The sequence below is a fragment of the Lonchura striata genome, chromosome 15 (assembly GCF_050655825.1).
Source record: "Lonchura striata isolate lonStrDom1 chromosome 15, ASM5065582v1, whole genome shotgun sequence".
In the NCBI taxonomy this organism is placed as follows: domain Eukaryota; kingdom Metazoa; phylum Chordata; class Aves; order Passeriformes; family Estrildidae; genus Lonchura; species Lonchura striata.
Genome location: NC_140717.1, coordinates 6,695,713 through 6,716,475, shown reverse-complemented (window position 1 = coordinate 6,716,475; position 20,763 = coordinate 6,695,713). Strand labels below are relative to the sequence as shown.

At 41.9% G+C, this 20,763-nt stretch overlaps 1 long non-coding RNA gene across 1 annotated transcript in view; it reads left to right on the top strand.

Annotated features, from left to right (window-relative positions):
- Positions 1-710: 710 nt before the first annotated feature.
- Positions 711-20,763, top strand: part of LOC146765996 (uncharacterized) — a 40,072-nt gene continuing 20,019 nt past the window's right edge. The window contains exon 1 of the long non-coding RNA XR_014958573.1: positions 711-8,878. This is a non-coding gene — a long non-coding RNA (uncharacterized LOC146765996). The remainder of the gene's footprint in view (positions 8,879-20,763) is intronic.

Below are 20,763 nucleotides of genomic sequence, written 5' to 3'. Positions count from 1 at the left end.
GCTAAGGACAAAAAAAAAAAAAAAAAAAAGGTCTTAAATACAGCGACAGCAGAAACCTGAAAGATCACAGTGAAAAATGGGACTTTCTGCTCTAACAGTAACAGTGAAAAAGATAGGAATGTAATTTGTAAAGACTGTTAAATTGCCGCCAAAATTGTAAGCTGGATGGAGAAATGACACAGAAGGAAAAAAGAAACAAATGCAGACCTGTTGTTATTGGAGTACTGCTTGAAAATGGGACTAGAGATGAACAGGGCGGAGGAGAAATGGAGCTGAGGAAGGAAGAGCTGGGAGATCCCACCCAGCTCTGTGAACCTCTGTGAGCTGCGAGAGGAAAATAGGGGAAGTGTCTCCAAAACCATAAACCTATCAATCCATCTTTGGGGATAGTTTTTGTTTGTTTCTGAATAATACATCCCCCTGTGTCTTGGAGGGAGCTCATTTCTGTGGATGTGGCACTATGGAGCCAGGCACAGGCATGTGCTCCTCTCTGAGCTCCAGAGGGAACTCCTTACCAGGCAGGAGTTTGCAGGGTGGGCTCCCCATGGGAAAATTTTGGGAGAAATGTATTGCAAAGAGCCTGGAGACAGACACAGTGATCTGTGCAAGAACCTTGCCCCAAGGCTTGCAGGCTGCCCTTGGGGTGCAGTGCCACTGGGATGGGGGACAAACTGCAGGAAGGGAGAGCAGGAGGGACAGGGAGTGTCCAGCCTCAGGAGGACACATCCCCTCCATCCCCTCTGCGTCCTTCCAGGCTCCTCAACACCTTAAGCCAAATGACACTTTGGTTGTTTCAAAGCATTGAAAACAGACCTGCCAGGGGGCAGAGTGAGTCTTGGGCACAGTTCTGGAGGGTGACAGCGTTGATGGCTGCAGGGCAGGGCTGTGGGGTGGCTCCTGTGTGCCCACCTGCTCCTCTGCAGCTCCTGCATGGACTCACAGCTCCAGAGGGTGCAGGGGTGACGTGTCCCAGCTGGCTTCCCCCTCTCCAGGAGCCAGAGCCCCAGCAGGTTCCACCCTGCTGCAGACAAAGGTTGCCTGAGCTGAAATCCCAGTTCCAGATGAGATGTCATCATTTGTATCAGGGAATTCATTGAAACTGGTTCTTTCTCCAATATTTCAGTTGAAATCATTCCTGTATGCCCATGGCCAACCCCAGCAGGTTGTCAGAGGCCCATTGTTACCAGGTTGTGATATTTCTCGTGGCTGTCTCAAACACCGGGTGTCAGAATATGCCCTTTCAGCTGGAAACATCTATGATTAAACTGCTTCCAGTCAGAAAAGTACCAGAAATTGCATTTCCAGCTCCTCAGTTTAGCAGGTCAGTGTGTGAGCACCTCTGGCCTTGACCACCACGTGCCTGAGAAGCTTTTCCTGAAAAGAAAAGCAGAGCAATGAATGAGGTTTGAGGGTAAAAATTAGCCTGTAGAAAATATAAAGCCAGGGAAGAAAATGAGGTGAGTGGAACCTGCCCAGCTGCAATTGCCCCCTGCTGTCTCCTGCAGCCTCTGGAGCCCCACAGCCCCACTGTAGCTCCCTGCTTCTCCTGTCTGGTCACATCCCTCTAAATCAAAAGTTGTAATAGCAAAGAAGAGTTGGATAGATTAAAATGCAGGGAAATGATAGCAAGGATGTTTTTTCAGAGCTGAGAGGAAAGCCAGGGAGGGAGGAGGGAGGAGATGTTTTCAGATACCTTGTCCCTTTAGAGAACTCACAGATTCAGATGGTTGGAGTCATCTTGACAGGCTAAAAACCCAATCTGCTGGAAATCATATACCTCAAATAATGTGCTATTGCTGCTGATCGGCCCTGTATTTTAGGGCTGAATAGGTACAGTATTAAATTCATCCAGAGTTTTCATTTGCACCAGTTACAGCCTGTTTGAAAAGGTGTGAGTGGGATTTAAAAGGCTTTAACTGGAAACAGTCGTGGGAGGAGTGAGGTTTGATGGATTTTCTCAAGGGCTGAGCAGCACCAGGGGGTTGGGGAGGTTTTGGGGTTGCTCTGTCCTGTACCCCAAGCTGCCACATGGGAAAGTAGCCAATGATTATATTTAATTAATTGAAATACTGATTAATTTTGCCCTTACTGTTGTAATGACATTCAGGTCTTCTTCCCAGTGCTTTAACTGCTGGGCTCTCCATCAGTGCTGTGGAGTGATGAAGTTCTCTTGATCTAAAGGTAAAATACATTTATGGCTATGTCCCTTGGACACAGCTTGAGGCAGGGGGACACCCCAGCTTGACCCTCAGCTGAAGGAAAGGTGAGAAAATCCTTCTCCAGAGGTGACCTTCATGCTTGCAGAAGCCAGCAGCTGCCTCCTGGTGTCCCCTTGTGTGGGTTTTCAGGAGGAACCCCCTTGCAGCTCTGCCCTGTGGGGCACGGGGAGATGTCAGAGCTGATTCCAGCACAGTTGTGAGTTGGTTTATTGGTTTATTCCTTATCTTGGGAGTTTTGCCAGATGACCCATAAATTCTGCATTCATGTGTCCACTATCAGTGGGCATCCATTTTCCCCAAGCTTTGTTGACCGCCCCCTAAAGCTGAGATCACTGAAACAGGTCAAGCCCTAAACTTAACGAGGCAATTCCACCAACTGGTAATTTGGTTATTTTTTTTCTAATGCATGAGCTTGATTATTAGCTCTGATCTGTTGATTAGGCTTGAAAATACATAATTATCAAACATCAAAAGCATCCTCTCCTAAGAAAATTTTTACATATTCCACATTTTGCCATGGCCCCATGACCATTGGCAAGTCTGTGCTTGTGCATGGCCCCCTTGGCCCCAGGAGGGGATGAGGAAACTCCATCCCAGTCCCTGGAATTTGGGTGGTGGAAGGCCATTGACATGAGGGCTGCAGGCAGGGGAGGTGGTGATGGAGCTAGAAATAGATATAAATATATTTTATTTGATGTATAAATACAAAGGAAGTGTTCTGTGTGGTCCCCAGGAGGATGGTTAGGTGTAAGGGGTCCTGGCCCCTCAGGATTTGTTTCTATTTTCGAGGGACTGCTGAGGGGAATGAGACCTTGTGTGGTGTTAATTAGCTGCAGATCCTTCTGCTGGGCTACCCTTTAGAAAATTAAAACCTCTTGGTTCAGAGTTTGGGCGGCTGTGTGGTGTTTTCATAACTGGGGAACAACTGGCTTTAATAACTTAGGGAATTAAAAACACCAAGGCTCCTGTTCTGGAACAATGCCAGTACCAGATGTATTTAAAAATTGTAGACTCAAGGGACCTGTGATAGCAAATGCAGGTGGGAAGAGCAAACTGGAAGTACCTGTGGTCCCAGAGCCAGCTGGGAACAGCAGAATAACAGTGCCAGCAGCCACTAAAGTGCTGAATCCTTGGCATTTTGTGCCCCCTTAGAGCTTGCTTGGCTCTCTGCTCAAGAGCAAGGAAAGGTCTTGCCTGGAGCAGCAAACTTCCAAGGGAGCAAGTTCTGGGAAAAGGATCATTAGGAGGGGAAAAATAATTCCTTCAGAGGTGCTTCAACCACTTGAGAAGCCTTACCAGGAGCTTGGAGAGATTCTCCACAAAGATCCAAGTTTCCCTGGTTCCCTTTTAAAACAGGTGAGACTTTTCTTTGAAGTAAACTCTTTTTCCAGGGGAAAGAAATCATTATTTCTGTTTAAATAAATGCTTGGAACATTCTTGCATGCCTTCCTGTGGATAATCACAGGGAATGTATCACAGGCCACAATATTTTATGGTGGTTCAGAGTGTTTTTAGGAAAAGCAAGACTGTTTTGATGTGGCTTTTTGAAACAGACATTTGAATTTCTTAATTAGAGCACTTAAAATGGAGCAGGGACAGTAGCAGGCTGAGTGAAAAGGAAAATGTGAGATGAGGATGCACTTAAGGGAAAATATTCAGGAAAAGGTAGCAAGTCTTGAAAATGGAAGGAAAAGAATTGTAGTGAGGGTTTGAGGGTAAGGAATGGATTGAGAAGCAGGAACGATAAATGCTGGCAGGTGAGGGATGGGTAAACAGCTCAAAAGATGGGCAGAAGAATGGTATAAAAAGTGGAGTTTTTGCATTACAGCTTAGATGAGTAGGGATGGCTTCAGAGATGGTGCTTTGACTGTTTTACATTTCACTTCACCTCTGTGTTTGGCTTTCAGGAGTGTTGAGGGCAAGCCAGGACTCTGATAAAACCCACCCAATGAACAAACTGATTATCTCCTGGTCTCCTCACTCCTGCAATAGTCACTGACTTTTTGAGTCTTGCACTGTCTCAAGTCACTTCCAAGCTTGACTCACAATCCACAGGGACAAGAGCTGTGTCACTGCCTTGCGGTGTTCTGCTGCCTGTTCTCTTTTCTCAGTGCTGCTGGCTCATGTAGGGAGAGCTGAGGCTCTCTTGGTGCCTTCTGCAGGCTGCCCTAGAACAGAGGCTGGACAGGGTTACAGAATAAAGCAGGGATTTATTAAAAACCTCGATGCATCCACCTTGGGCAGCACAAGAGCCCAGCCAGGGCTGCACCCAGGATGAACCAAAATGGTCACAAAATGCACAAGTGCTCCCGGGGTCTCTCACTTTTATCAGTTCTGCTCCATTGGCACCTTGGAGTTCATTGTCCCATTCCAGCTTTAGCCCAAGCAGTCCCATCCTGCTTGTTTTTCTCTCTTCAGTCCCCATTGTTTGTGCTCTTGGGCAAGAGATTTGGATCATTTGTCCTTGGTCCCCAGCTAGAGAAGGAATTGTTTTGTCTCCCTGCTCTGTGAAGAGAGCTCACCATCCCTAATATGAAGCTCAGAAGTACACACTAAAGCAGCACAGAATCCAAAAAATGTAAAAGCTAAATTTTAGCTTTTACAGGCATCACTCTGAGGTATCTGGGCTGGTTTGTACTGAGCAATTTTCCGTGGAAAAGCAGAATGGAGTCTCTGCAGCCCCCTATGCCATCAGTCCCAGCTCCAGACAATGTCTGCATTCACTTCATTTTTAAATTCCACCTGAAGCTGCATCTGGCTGCCTGTGCTCATCCAGGGGCCATCCAGCAAGTGTTGCCAGTGTTCCTGCCCCTTAAATTCTAAAGCATCTTTTTTGCTGAATATTATAAGTTGCTTTTAAGAATTTTTAACAGCAAATATGCCCGTTAAAATTCTGATAATCCTGAAAATACTGGTTAATTCAATGTAATGAAAAATGGTTTCAGGGTTTGATCCTTAAGGGTGCTCTGGAACCCAGTCATAACTTGGCTTTTTAACTTGACCAAATTAAAAATACACAATTAAAATATAAAATAAACTATGTGGATTACTAAATGTATAGTTGTGGCTTATGCTTGAGCTTCATGAAGCAATCAGAGATGAATGGTCTTGCCTGCTGTTCCTTTTTGTGCAGAGCATGGCTGAAAGCACTACAGAGTGTTGAAAATCTCAGACTGATTATTCTTTTCCCTTTTACTAAAAGGTTACTGAGTTGGGGAAAAAAAAAAAAGGAGGGAAAAAAGGAATCTGACCTGTCCTCTGCTTCCTTTCATCCCCCCAGTCTGGGGAAGGCCTGGGGATTTCATGCTGTTCACACATCAGGTCTCACTATTTAGGCTGTCAGTGCCCTCTGCAGAAATATTTGTTTGTAGGATTTTTTTTGTTTTGTTTTTTAGAAATTCTGGAACACAAATGTGGTTTTATAGCCCAAGTCTAAAAATTCTTTGCTTTAGCTATATTTTTTGCTTTATGTTGTTAATTCACTCCATTCCTACCCACACTGAGCAGTCCCCATTATGTTTTGAATATCTGAGAAGATTATAGGTACTGGATATGTCTAATTATAGGTGTCTGAGAGCATAACATTCCTGGTAGAAAAATCATGATCTCTGATTAATGCATTTGCACTCATCTCTGCCTTCTGAGTTAGTGTTTTCTTCAGCCACAAGTGCAGCTGATGATTTGCAATGATGAATGACAGGAAAATTTGTAAACAACAAGATGATGATAAAATGTGAATTCAACAGGGCTTGAGTATGTTAATATCTGCTGGCAAATGCTGATTTCTAAAATGGTATTATTTAAAAAAATAGATGTTAAGAGCTAAAACCACTTGAGGGAGCGTGGATGGTTTCACAAAATAATATGGCCATAGGGCATTATATGGAATAATTGCGTGTTTAAGACATTTTTTAATATACTTGATGGCAACAAATATGTTCAGACAAACTGTATGGATGCTTTTTGTATCTTTGTTAAGTAAATGTAGTGTCAGGAAACATAGAGCTGGAAGCTGTTGTTTTGTAGTCTCTCGGGAACGTGGTGGTTCTTACAGGGAAAACACTAAGCTGGGCCAGCACAGTGGAAGAATTGCATTCCACTGCAGCACACTGGAACAAAATAAACCCTGTCCAACCCACTGACAGCACCAGTGAAGGAAAGGGGAAGCTCAGGGTGTGTAGCAGTTGTGTTTGTAAAACCAACCAAACAACAAAACCTTCCCCAAAACCCACAAAAAAAATAAAAATCCTCCAACCCCATAACAAGGAGACGTCTTTTAGCCATGCTGTGCAGCAGGATCCAGGCAGAATGGAGTGGATATTTTTCACAGTGATGTGGATTTGTGACCCTCATGGCTTTAGATTGCCCATGTGGTGGCTCTTCTCCATCTGCTCCCTGCCACTCTATTCTCCAGGAGGTTCCTGGGGACTTGGACAGACCATGGTTTTTAACCAGAATACCCCAGGCATCTTCCAAGAAGATTTTGGGTTCTTGTACTCTCCAGCCCTTGTTGGGGAGATGTCCCTGCAGGGCTGCCTGGTTCTGTGTTGGCTTCAAACCAGCTGATGTCAGTCCAGGTGAGACGGAGCCCTTCAACCCCTGCTACAGATCACTGGAAGTTACTTGGCTCAGTCTGAGGTTTGCTCCCCTCTACCTCAGAGGTCGGGTGTGCATTGCAGACACCACTGATTCATTGAAAGTCACAGAATGTAGCTCTCCAGACTGTATTTTTGATTTCCTAAGTGTTCAGAACAATGTGTTAAAGGTCTCTCTCTTATTCTGTAATGTAGCGGTGCACGGTGTTGTCAGTCACCTTTTATCATGGCTAGATAGATTCTTCCCCTTAATTGCCATGACAAATTCATTTGCAAAACCTCTGAGGTGGATTGTTGGCTTCTTGCATTGGAAGGAAGGTGGCCTTTCTGATCAAGCACTAAAAACAATCCGAGTCCACAAAATCTTGAGTGTTATTAATGCCAAAGCCAGCTCTGTACTTGTCATAATATTGTGTTCTGTAATTCTGTGCTTTGGGTAAATGGGTCACTAGATAAGATTGACAACAGCCTCAGCAATGAAAGGTTTTAAGTTGGAAACTGGATGAGAAAGCAGAGCAATTTCTTTCAAGAGAAATTACACTGATGTTTGTTATTGCTGCACTTAGAGATCTGTCAGTGTTTCCAATTTAAAACCTTGCTTTCTAGAAGACTAAAAACATGTATTTCAAGGCAGAACTTTTAATGCAAAGACCTTTTTTTTTCCCCTGCCATCTCTCTTATGTGAAGGTTAATCATAATTTCTTATTGCTCTGGGAACAGCAGGAAAACATTGGTGGTGGATGGTCTTCCTATGTTCTCCAAAATGGAGAAACTGGTCTGGCCAGACTACACTGGTGTGGTGACATTCCTAATCCTTTCTGAATTGAGAATGTGGTCACTGATCAGCACAGGTGTTCTCCCTTTATCTGGTATGTGCCTAATTTGAAAAACAAAAAAACCCACTCCAGCTTCAGACATACCCTGAAACTTCCTATTTAAAGTACATGAAATTTCAACAAAATGCCTCTGAGACAGGATAACCCAGTATTTCTTTCCATAAACTGCTCAACTATCCTTGGAAGTGAAAAGGCACAAAATACTTTCTAGAGTATTTTTCTGTGTTAGCTGTATGAAGTAGATAGAAATATGGTGAGATGTTCAGATTCAAGTACCTCTTTGGGGTATTTTGGTAGCTTTCTGACAGGTGAAACTAGGCCCTTCCACATCTTTCCACTGCTTGCTAGAGGCAACCTCAAAGTCTTCATTGATAACTTGAGTATCTTTTCAACAATTAAAAAAATGCATATTGGCAACATGGAAGCAACAGTTTTGAGATGTGCTTTGTTTGCAGGGGTTAATTTGTATTTGATTGAAGGCTTCTTGGTTTGGGTTTGTTTTTTCCTGCTGTACTATTTTGCCAGGCTCCTCATGTGACAACCTGTCAGCTCAAGAATTAGTATGGGCTGGTCCTTTGGACACAATGATGGGAACAAGACAAAACAGGGAGTGTGCAGAAGAGATTATAGCAGTGAGAGTCATGCTTTCACCTTCCCCAGCCATCCATGTTTATCTTGTTTGTCCTTGTGCATTTCTGATGAAGAATTGGGAATGAAGAAAGAGAACTTGGGCATAATTGTGTGAGTTGTTTATTCTTTTCTTTGAAGCTTTGACTGCTGCATGTGCCCTCCACATGGAGCAGCGTGAAAAATAAAAGCATCTGCGGAACAGGTTTGTTTTTAGCCCGTGATTGTGTCATGGCTTGCACAATCTTGCAGAGCATGAACAAAATCCATTTCCTGAGTGCAAGAAAAGTCAGGATTTGGAAAACTGCCCTTTGTCAATTGTCTGCAGTTTCTCACCTTGCTGTTGCCCAAACCTGTTAGTGATGGTGAGTTTGGAGTATGTAAAAAAAAAAATAAAAAAAGCAGCTGTGAGCACACTGGCACCCTGTGTGGTTCCAATTCAGAGCTGGTGGTGTCACAGTGAAGGAAAGACTCTCACTGCTTTTACAGCACTGAAAGGGTGCACGTGTTGGTGCCTCTGAGGGACCTGGAATGTCAGAAAGACTTTGTCACGGTGTGTGATGCCTCCCTCTGAAAGCTCTGTCACACAGAGGGGACACAGGTATGCCTGACTTAGGTTTCCATGGAGATTTCTTGTCCCTCATTACCATAAGTGGATTTTGCAGATAGTTTTTCTTTGCCTAACCTTCTCTAGTTTCCTTTTCTGTTTTGTTTGGGTTTGTTTTAAGAGGGGGCAAAGGATGTTGTGGTTTTTCTTATTGTTTGGGGTTTGTTTCTTTGGGTGTGTTTTTTTTTTTCCTTTTGGTGTTAACAAGTTGTGAGCTGTTTGGTTTTTTTTTCCTTTCTGGAGTGAAGGGAGAGGGAAGCAGCTGTTGTGCTCAGTGTTTGTGGGCAGAATGAGCTGTGGGTGCTGCACCAATAGCTTTTCCTACAAGCTCCATCCATGACTTGAGTGGCAGCTGGTAACCACAGGCAGGACAGGATTCACGCCCCATCTCCATTTGAGGTGATGTCTCTGCTCCACTTCTCCCAGTGAGAGCTGATGTGCACTTCCAGCTCTCAGCAAGCCAGTGCAACCCTGGCTGGACAAGTTTGATGGGGAATGTGGTTTCCAGCAAACAGAATGAGTTGCTCAAGTGTTATTTTTAACTGTCTCCTGTCGCCTTTAACTGTATTAGCAAGGGTAACACTGCACTACTTTTACTTTTTTAAAATAGCAAAAGATGCATTTCTTGTTGCAAAAGATGAACTAGGAAGGTTTGTTGTTTTTTGTTTTTTGGGGCTTTTTAATAAACAACCTAATGGCCTGAGTTCCCTCTCCTACATGAGTTCCTTCTCCCCCATCCAAGGAGGCATTGACCCACAGACATTTGCAATGTAACCACGAAGTGCCGTTGTATTCCTATTTTTATGTGCTGTTTTTGAATGTTAGTAAACCTGACTGCATGAGGTGTGAGGGTGTGTGAGGAACTGGTGACCAAGTAGATGTGGATAATGGGGCTGTGCAATAAAAGAAATGGTTGTGTCTTTAGGTGAGAGAACTGGTGCTCTGCAGCAGTTTGGTTTGTGAGAGCTGGTAAAAGGAGGAGTGGAATGAAAGATAAATAGAAGCTGTGAAGTGAGGTGGTCATAGAACTGGAAGAGAACAAATGAAGCAAGAAGAAAAGTTCAGTTTTACATGTATGTCATCAAACTTGGATACATGTTTAAGTTTCAATGGCAGAGAGCTTTCTGCCTCTTTCAGCAAATATTACATTAGGCTGTTAGACTATACACTGGCTAATGTTGGTTTTAGTAATTAAGCTCATTTGATAACCTGAGCCAAAAATGCATTTCTTCTAAATTTGGCTTGATTTTCAAAAAGCTGTAATAAAAGGTTACAAAGTGTCAGTAACATCATATCTGAGGAACTAAAATTCTTATTTGCACTCATGCATGGACAAAATGGGGAAATATGACATCATACTGCAGTAATTCTAACAAGAGAATAACAACACTGACAGTCAAGTATCTGAGATGATTTAGCAGGCATAGTGAAGTTGGTGGTGCAGAATTTTTGAATTTTATCTTTTATTCTGAACTACTTCTGATCTACTCTGCCACTGTAGTCAGAAATTCTTGATTGTCTTAGAAGAGCAGCACTCCTTCAGTGCTGAAGTAGTTAGTTCTATTACTGTTAACCATAACATTTAAGCACTCATGTACTGAGAGTTTTGTTGAAATGTTTTTCATGGCCTTGTGAGACTGACAGTCATTGACTTCCTTGTACTTGCACACAAAATGACTTAGAAAGGTGAATTATCTTTAGGTAATTGCATATAGAAAGGGCAAAACTGGTATTACAGCAAAAAGCTTTGTGGTCCTGAGCTCTTGGCTTTTCCTGCAAGTGTTTTGCTTTGTCTTTTAAAGTGTGAAACCAAAATGGTGATAAAAATCAGATTCGAGATGGGGCTCAGGCTTATGGAACTATGGTTTTAGAATCGGCCTTTTTTATTTGGTTAAGTGTTAGTTTTACTGTCTAACATGAATATAAAATGCAAGGTGGTACTCCTGACCTGAGCCTAATGAGGTGAAAATGTTATGTTCTATAAAAATAAATGGTTTATAATTACCAAATGAGTTTGACATATCTGTGAAACAGCAGCCACCCAGGAAGGACCACACAATATCTGTGCTATTAAAGCTCAAAACTGTCTAATCAATTCCAAAAGTTCAATTTCTGTTCCTAAAGGCTGCTTCCATAATGAATTAAGGGAGGCATATCAAATGTAATAATGCATTGTTATGAAGGTTTCAGTAAACTTGCCAAATGTCAGGCTGCTGGTCCAGTCATGGTGCATTAACTGCTGTGATTAAAGCTGAGCTGTCCTCAGAGCTCACCTGGCTTTGGGAATTGAGCTGCAGTCTCCTGCCTGGGGCAGGAGGGAAGTGCACTACAAAGGTTACACTGAGCTGGGAATATTCAAAACACTAGATTTCTAACAGGTTTAGTGGCCCTTTCTCTGAAATGGAGCATACAAATGCTCTGTAGTTTGGATAATGGAGGCAATAAACTATTTCCTGTATTTGGAGAATCCGCTGCTCCCCCAGCTGCAGTGTGGCAGCTAAAAATTATTTTTGGTAGCTGCAAACATTGCATGGAATGGCTATTTTTGGGTGAGAATGGGAAAAAAAAATCCCTTTCCTATTTAACTAGAAGTTCTATATAAGAAATAAATGGTGGCTCCTGTTTCTGGGTAGGCTCAGTTTAGAGTTTGTACTGGACAGTAAGGTTAACACTTGGTAATTTATGGATGAGCTTCTGGTTCCTTTGTGTCACTCAGCACAAAGGAATGTTAAAGCTGATCTTACTAGACACTGGTGGATTTCTCTAGTGTCGTGTTCAGTGGAATTATGTCTGGAATGAATGTGCATAGCTGAAATGTTAAGAAAATGTTTCAGGAGGGAAAGCTGAGCTCTTTTGCATATACATAACTTAGGAACTGCTCTGTGATCACTAGCAGGAAATGCTAATTGTTTTATTAGGGGCAGGGGAACATGATCAATGTGCAGACTTTTATATTCCAAGAAAAATAATCAGAACTGATAGAGAAATTCAGGACTAGATTTGCAGATAGAGGTTGGACTGTGATAGTTTCTAGGAAGAATCATATATTCATAGAAAAGTTTTGCCCCAGATGATGCCAAAAGCACCTTGCAGGCTGAACGCAGAGGTCACATCAGCCATCCCTGGTTAACTGTGCCCAACAGAGCAGAGCAAAGCTACCTGAGAGAGCAGGGTAGAAAATGATGAAGAATGATGGATCCAGCTGAAAAGGAGAGGTGAGATTCAGTGAGCAGACAGCAGCTGAAGCAGTTGAAGTTTAGCTGGGACACCTTGCTAATTCCTCCCAAACACTGCATGGCAGACAAGGAATCATTCCTCTCATAAAGAAAATGAGTTTCAGGGTAACTTTCTTCACATGCAAGAACTTTGAAACCTGTTCTTGGATTGGAATATTGCCTGTGTGGGCAAAGCGAATGAAGGCATTCAGGAGTGACAGGGAAAGTATAATAATTAAGTCTTGAGTTTAACTTGCAGAGGAAAAACCTTTTGTGTACAATCAAGTGGGTGGTGTTTCACTTTCCTTGAGACTGCAGAATGATGCACAACAGCAAGAGGTGGAAGGCAGCACTTTCCCTGGATAGATGGTTTCTCATTATTCATGAAATGTTTATAGGAAATGCCTTGCATGCATGGCAGCAGTAGGGGGAGGGTTGTGAGCAGGGAGAGAAGGACACAGTGGAATGTCACTCCCTTCCTTTAGTATAATGTGACCTTTCCATTAAATTAACATTATGCTGTTTGCACAGAAGGAGAGCTAAGATAGAAAGTATTTTTAGGGGGCAATAGTCAAGTTAATTAGGCAGCTGTAACTTACTCTGTACATTAAGAACACAAAAGCAGGGTATGGGGAGTGGGGATTTAATGTTGCTCTGCATTCCATCTGTTTTGAAGGAGTTGCTTTGTGTTGACTGTGAAATCTGGGCTGTGACGTTGTTTCAAGCACTGTAGCCTGGACCTGTTTTTTCCGGTGTATTAAGAGGAAGGTTTTAACTTTAATTCCTCAATGATTTCCTGCTAAAAGGTTTAGGCATCCTCTCTGCTAGTCTAATGGGCAGAAAGGATAGATTATATGATCCTTCTTGGCGTGGAGAACCGAGATATTTTATGTGTCTGTCTATCAACCTCAGAGCAGTAATTGTGGAGTAAGGCACAGTTTTCCAAGAGAAACACTGCTAGATTTTGGTCTGTGAGCATTTCACTTCATTCACACCTACTCAGTTTCATTTAAGGGTTAAAAGATGCTTCCTAAAGCTGATATGACACATGTAAATTCATAATGGCTCATTCATACACTGCATCCACTACAAATCTTCCCTTTTGAAGAATGACTCGGGCTTTTCCCTAAGTTTCCTCACTCAGAAAAGGCACATTCTAGCTGTGTTACATCAGGCTGCAGTTAACAACTCACATGTTTGCAATGAGGAGATTGCAAAGCTGTTAGGGTTATTTCTAATATTTTCTCTTCTGCAATTAAAGTCGGGTTGCAGTAGGTTCCAGAACCCACTGAAGCCAATACTGTGTGCTCTCTGCTGTGTCTTTGGCCTCGAGCTAAGGCCTGTGGTGTTGCTGGGAGGGTGAAATCATATCATTCTTCATCTGTTAGAGCAGCCCTTGGACTGCAGTCCTTCAGTCTGAAGTGTGTTTACTTCAATAGTTTTGGCCTCGCTGGTTCATTTCTCCCCTGCAGGTACAACAATGATCAGAGAGCCTCATTTGTCTGCCATGCTGAGGATCCTCATCTGTCCAGGTGGCAGCACTTAGTCCCAGTGTTTGTCAATATTTCCTTCCCAGTGCTTCAGGAATCTACTGGTCTTGACTTCTGCTCTCAGGTGATAGTGCTTGTACCCCTTGAACCTGATAGTTCCCAGTTCAGATAGAGGAAAACATACAGCTTTATTAGGTAATTGATCCTCAGGGCTCATTGTTCACCCTGCTTTTTGGGGAGTTATTTAAGAATAAATGAAGTTATCTCACAACTAGGGCCTAAAATTAAAGAACTAACTAACTTTTACCTTTATGATGGTGGAGTTAATGGCAGGAAGTCAAACCTGTCCTGTCTGACACTGTCAGAATAAGACTTTTACATGTTACTGTTGGTTGAATTGTGGATAAATTCAACTTGTGTATTTGTGGGTCAGCAGTCTTCCTCTCCTGTCACTGCCTGGATACAGGGGAATAGGAACCAGGAAAGGACCAGAGGTTGCTCACTGAGAGCTCTTAGGATCAGTACCTTCTTGCAGGTGTCACGACCTCAGCAGGTTCACTGGCTGGTGAAGGAAGAATGGTGTGACTGCCTTCGGTTCATGATGGCCAAGCATGACAACCTGAAGCCACAGCTCAGTGTCAGTTTGCCAATGACAAAGATTTTTGCCCAAAATATGCTGAAATAGAGATCCATCTGCAGCATAACGACAGCGTAACAGTAGGGCTGAATTTAACGAGGGTTTATATTCCCTTCCTAAATGACTTCCAAAGCCACTATTTGCTGCTCTATTTGGCGTTGATCAGTTCAGCCAGAGTGAAAAATATTTATGGCTTTCATGCAGTGCACTTATCACATTAGCAAGATAATTAAAGCTCTATAGCAACTGTCTTGTAATTAAACCCCAAACATATTCTAGTCCGATTCCATTGTGATGGAACTGATGTCCTTTTCCAGTGAGCAGAGAGTTGGAATAAAGGATCTGTTTTTCCACTTGGGAAGCCTCTCACATACCTAGGACCAACACAGTATTAGCTTAGAGCATATGGCTAAAAAAATTTTGTCCTTTATGCTGCTTTACTTTGTTGATACTTTGCCTTGGGTAGGGTTATGTATTTACGTGCTCAAGATATTGAGAGCTTTTGTGCTGTAACAGGAGATATTTAACTTTGCTGTCAACACCTGCAGCAGGTGATAGGTTATCTACAGATATCTACCATGCACTGCTTCCATTTTTTTTACTACGTTACCCTGAAATGTTAGAAATTAATTCCTGGAGTCAGTGTCAGCTAAAGTGACAGTGGATCAAAGCTGTGAGACAAATTGCTCATCACAGTTCAGGGAGCTGACTCCTCTGTGCAGGCAGCTGTACATCACTGGAGGCTCCTCAGCCCCCCCAAGCTCTACTTCACAACTGCTGCCAGTGCTGGGGAAGATCATAAGTGGATTTCTGTAAAATAAGCTCATCCTAACACCCATCAGAGGCATTGCTGCATTTTGGAATTGTTATTTGTTTGGTTGGGTTTGTTTCTTGTCACCCTGTTTAGAGCCTGTGTCACTATGCAACAGCCTGAACTACATAAACAATGATGTTAATCCATGAAAAATGAGAAATTAAACCTTGGCAGGATCCTAGTGATCCCTGTCCAGGTTCATAAGATGAAAGCTCTAGTTTTATCTTTTTTTCTGACTTTTTCTAAAAGCTCAAAATTCAAATTAGTTTTGTTATCTGACAGTCAGAAATTGCTCTTGCTGATAGTGAGCTTGCTTCATCTCTTAGTGAAAGCAGATAAAAACAATTTAAAAAAACCCCAAACCAACCCCCTGAAAACCTTTACCAGACAGTCACTTTGCTGTTTCCATTAGCTCATCAGTAATGTTCGAATCCTTCCCTTTTGAGAAGCTGCTCTCAGTGAAATACTGTGTATGTAATTTTTTCCCTTCAGGTATTTCCACTTTGAGCTGTTCTCGTAAATTAATTTTCGTTGTGATTATCTGTGTGAGATCTGGGTTGGTGTGTGGTGAGTCAGAGCATGTTTGCTGTGTGAGCTGGAGGCTCTCGGCACCCCTGGCTTGTCAGAGAAAGTGGAGAGAAATCAAGTCTTTGTGCCTTTGCTCTGAGGTCAGCTGGGAGACACCGCTGCTCGAAAACAGTGATTAAACAGCACTGTGACATCCAGCCTTAAAACTAATGGGACACAAACTAGGAAATCAAAACAAAGGCAATGCTCACAGAGAATGGGCCACAGATGCAAGGCAGGCTGTGTGTGCAGTTGGCAGGGCCATCACAAACTGCTGCTCAAAATAGCTGTCCTTCAAAAGGCAAGCTTGACTGGGGCTTATTCCCTTATTTACGTGTCAGACCTTTAGCAGTTCGGACTGAGCGTCACTTGTGAGGAGTGTAAGGTAGTACCTAAATACTAATATTTTTAAAGTCACATGTAAGGCTTTGTGTGCAGTAAACCAAACAAATCTAGGCCAGAATGTTAACAAATATAAACCGATGTCCAGCCTAGATGTGTGTGCCTGAAAGCTACTTTTAATGTAAATTACAAACACATAATAAAGAGATGTCGTTTTGAGGACTATATGTTGCATTTCAGTTGTGTTCTGTGTGTTACATTTCAAGCACATTCTGTATGCATAGCTCTAAAGGGTGATTTGGAGTTTGTATCAGGATTAAAGGACACTGTAATCTTGCATAAAATGTAGGCACTAAGATCTTTTTCTTGACATGATCATCTGTCTCATGTTTACCGTGGATGGAGCTGGTGCCAGCCAGTCTTTGGATACATACTCATTCTGCTGTTGTAATATGGATCATATTCATCCCTGTCAAGATACATATTCAATCAGGATTTTTATTCCAGCACAGAACTTGACCCTTTGACAAAAATACGCTTGAGTGAAACTAAACAGTGGCTCAGAATTTGCTTATCTTTTTGTTTGCAAACTCTCTATTTTCAGTTTACTTAGGGAAGGTGAATATTTCTCTACAAAGTGTTATTGGAAAAATATTGTAAGAAATGTTTAAGCATTTTAATATTCTTAGTCTTCAACTTACATCCCAAAATGTACATTTGTTTTAAGGAGGCAACAGGAGTGGATGCCTGGAAAAGTAACAGTGGAACCATCAGACCCATATTGCATTGTGCATGTGGTGAAAAGATGACTTTTTTTTTTTTAGGGCTGGCAGATGCACTCACTTTACAGGTCATTAAATTTCCCATTATACAAACTCAATCATCTGTGTTTTTGAAATAGGTTTAGAATCTCAAAAAGATTAGACAGTGTGAAAAATAAATATAGGAGTTGAAGTTTTGATAGACAAAACAGAATTTGATAAATTCCATAATGATCCTACGGAAGTTTATTCCTGTTGTCTAACTCCTCCATATGGAGGGTTGCAGTCTGACCTCAGGTATATCACAGCGTGCAGAGTGACACCAAACAAATTTTGTATTTGCCAGTCTGCTGAGAGATTCTGACTCATCTGCCTGTGCTCTTCAAGGAGAGAATCTGTAATTTGTGCATTAGGCTATTGTCTATCTGGATGTGATGAGAAAACTGCATCCTTTTAAAAGGATGTGTGTTCTGCTTACAGGGCTGGTTTTGCACCCCCAGTTCCTTCCAGAGGTGAATTTAACCATAATTAGTTGTTCGTTCTACCAATAGCTTTTCTGCCCCTAAGCCAACTAAAAGAACTTTTCTTTGGATCAAGGGAGTTCTGAGATCTGGGTTTGAAATAATGTCTGTTACAAAGCACAGCCAGCTCTTTCTTCTATGTGAATCTGTCATACTTGGCCAGCTGTTGTTTGAGACAGTTATTCCAGGAAGCCTGTCATTGTATCTTTTTAATATGTTTTTCTTTGTTGTTGGGTGTTAAAGTGATTTTTAGTCCTTATGAAAAATGTTCATTTCTGTTTGCAGAATGAGTTTTTCTATTTATGGGGTATTTCATGGTTGCTCCCAAGACCTCTGAGGGAATGCTTTTCTGTGGGAATGGGCTCAGTGATGACAATGGCTTTGGCCAGAAATCCATTTACTCGCTAAGTGGGATACAGCAGCTTACAGGAAAAAGGACTCCAAAGCTCCTTTCTTTCACCTCAGGCTACATAGCAAGTCTCACTGCATTGTCTGCATTGTGTTGGCACTTGGATAATTTTTTTTTTACCCATTATATGTCTGACAGTGAAATAGGAAGTAGTTCATCTTTCTGAAGGTTTTTTTTTCTGGACCAAGGATGGTACTTGTAGTAGAAGTCAGCTCTGTTTCACTGAAAAATTAATAACATTTTAGACATGTCTGCACTTTGGTAAGACCTATGCAAAGATGGCAAGATGTATACTCCTAGGGGAAAACATTGTCTTGTAACATCAAATTTTCAATTATTTAAAAATTCTGGCTAGTGTGACTGTGGTTTTAGACAGCAAAGATGCTCCATTTGCAGGTTTGATTCCTGTGTGGAGGACCTATAAAAGTTGGTGTTCATGTACAGGCCAGCTTGTTGGTGCTGTAAAATTTAGTTTCTGCTAGAATTTCATCTTGCAGCTGTATTGAGGATAAAGCAGATGATCACTGTCAGACACCTCGTGAGGGGCTGGTGAACAGATCAGCTGAGCCAGCCATTCTAGCATGTGTGCTGTGAATGTAGATGCAGGATTCTGGAGATGGAAAATGACCACTCTGCTTCCCTTCAAGAAAAAAAACCAATCAAAGGTCACATCAGAGTGAAATTTCATTTACTCAGCCCATAAAATGAACACATTTTCCTGCTCACATATAGGTGCCAAGACTTTTAAAGATACTGTTTGAAACACTGAAGATCTTAAGGTCCCCAAGGAGTTGTGATAAGAAAGAGAAAAAGGCAGAGGGCGAGGTGTCGACAGCACATCTGAAATCTGCTTTAACCCCAGTGCCCAGCAGCCACATGAAGAACAGTTGTGGAATGTTAAACTAAAGCGTGGTTGAGGAGAGAGGAGGAGGTTCAGCAGTTTGCCTCCTCACACGTTCCTCAGCGACAGTGACAAATGCTGGAACGTTCAGTGAGGCTGTGTGAGGGGATCCGGGGCTTCCATGCCGAGATGCAGGTTTTGGGTTCACTGCCTTGCTTGGAATAGCCAGGACAAGGCACTTGTCCTGTTCCACCCTCATTCTTCAGTGAGACAAAGAGGAAAATGCCACGTTGCTGCTGTGAGGATTAATGTCTTAAAGGTGCTGAACTGCTAAACTGCTGTGGGAATGGGAACCACGTATTATTAATTAATTATTAAAGCTAGATAGGCTGGGAGTCTTCACTGCTGCTGGATGCCAGTGCAGCCCCTCCATCTCTGCCTTGCCAGAGGGCTCTGCCCCATCCAGCCCTGCTTAGCTCCACACACACGACCTCTGGGTGTGAGTGTTCCTGCTCAGACCTGGGAACCAAGCCAATGGAGAGGTAAGATCCTGCTCTGGTTTATTAACACACTTACAAGAGTAAGTGCTTGCCTTGAGCTCAAACAGTAAAGAATTCCTACATTGGTGTTTGGTAAATAAAAGCCAGCGTGGGAGAAGTAATGGAGATTCAGGAGGAAATGAGAGGTCTTGGGGATTCTTCTGTCTGATTCCTGAGTAATGATGGGATATTTTGGGAGTGGACAAAATAGTAAAGCATTAACAGTCTTCACAGCTGAGAACAGAGAGAAGTGGCCAAAAGCAACCATTAACTTCTGCTTGCACAGGTTGTTTATTGAGCTAATAGCCTTCACACTCTTCTTTCCCTTTTTTCTTTTTTCTTTTATTTTTTTTTAATTTGGTAAAAGAAGTTCTCTGACTGTCGTTACCACAGCTGTGTTTTAGTTTTGTGTTACTTTTCAACTTTGGTGTTCTTAGTCCTCTACCAGGTGGCAGCCATCATGCTCTTTATTCCATGCTTCTTATTGATTTGGTCAAAAGTAATTAAAGAGATAATTTGTTCTCAATTACATTTCCTTGAATTTCCTGAGGCTGGAAACTCTGCTCTCCAGCTGTGTCTTCCTCCAATTCTTTTTTCAAATTAACTTTGCTCTCACTCTGAAATAAAACAGAATAACATGTTCTTTTTTTGTTTGCTGCTTTTGGATTGAATAGAGAGTCTGTACTGTAGCAGATATCGATCTGATAATTTTATTAGGTACTCCTGCCTTGGTTCATGAACTCTCATGTTTTTAGCATAACATTGCTATAAGAAATCCTGTGTTAGACTAGCAGAAGTAAGAAACCAATTTTTTTAAAGATGTTTGTGGATGTTTCTGCTTTCTGAGTGTCCTTTGTGCCTGAAGGGTCCTTTTCAGCACTTTTGTAATCTATTTTGAACTCTAATAGCAAGGGGGAAGTGAGCAGTATTATGGTGCAGATGAGGTTTTCTTCTTTTCTGTTTAACAGTGATTGCATTAATTTTTAGTAGAATGGATTTTTGGCAATTGAAAATGGCTTTGGGACATTTGGTATTCTGGGAGATTTGGCAAGAACATTTGTAATTTTGACTTAACTGGGGGAGAAATATCTAGAAAACATTAGCTAACACTGAGCAACATTGCCATTGCCAGTAAGCAACCAAAAATGCGCATAAAGAGCTTTGGAAGGGTTGCAAATATCTAATTACAGGCACAATATCCAAAGACCACAAAAAGGACAGAAACAGAAGACAAAGATAGGTGATACAGAAAGATGTCATACCTAAAAACAGAAGGAAATTTTTTTCCTTCCTTATTTATACTGACTTCCAAGGTCCCATTTTAAAATTTTTGAATCATCTGAATGGAAAGAGTTTAAAAAGACTATAAAGATGGCAGATCAAATTAGAGGGTTCAAAGTTACTGTAGGGTAAATGCCCTGATAGCAATAATATTGCAACATGATTAATTTGATCCGGTTATTTTACAAAACTTACTAGTCTTGCCAGAACTAGCAAATAATCCTTGGAGACAAGGAAATGAAAAGATTTCTCACAGGAGTATGAGAAATGGAAGCACATGGATGGAATAAACAATACCAAGCTATTCAAGATGGTTTTGTTCTGAATACAGGGATTTTTCTGTACTGGTGATTTCCATGATATCCATAATATCAGAATGCTTTTTCTGATATCCATAATATCAGAATCCCTTGTGGATGTTTATGGAAAGAGAAGTGTTTTATTTCCCATTCCAGGCACAGG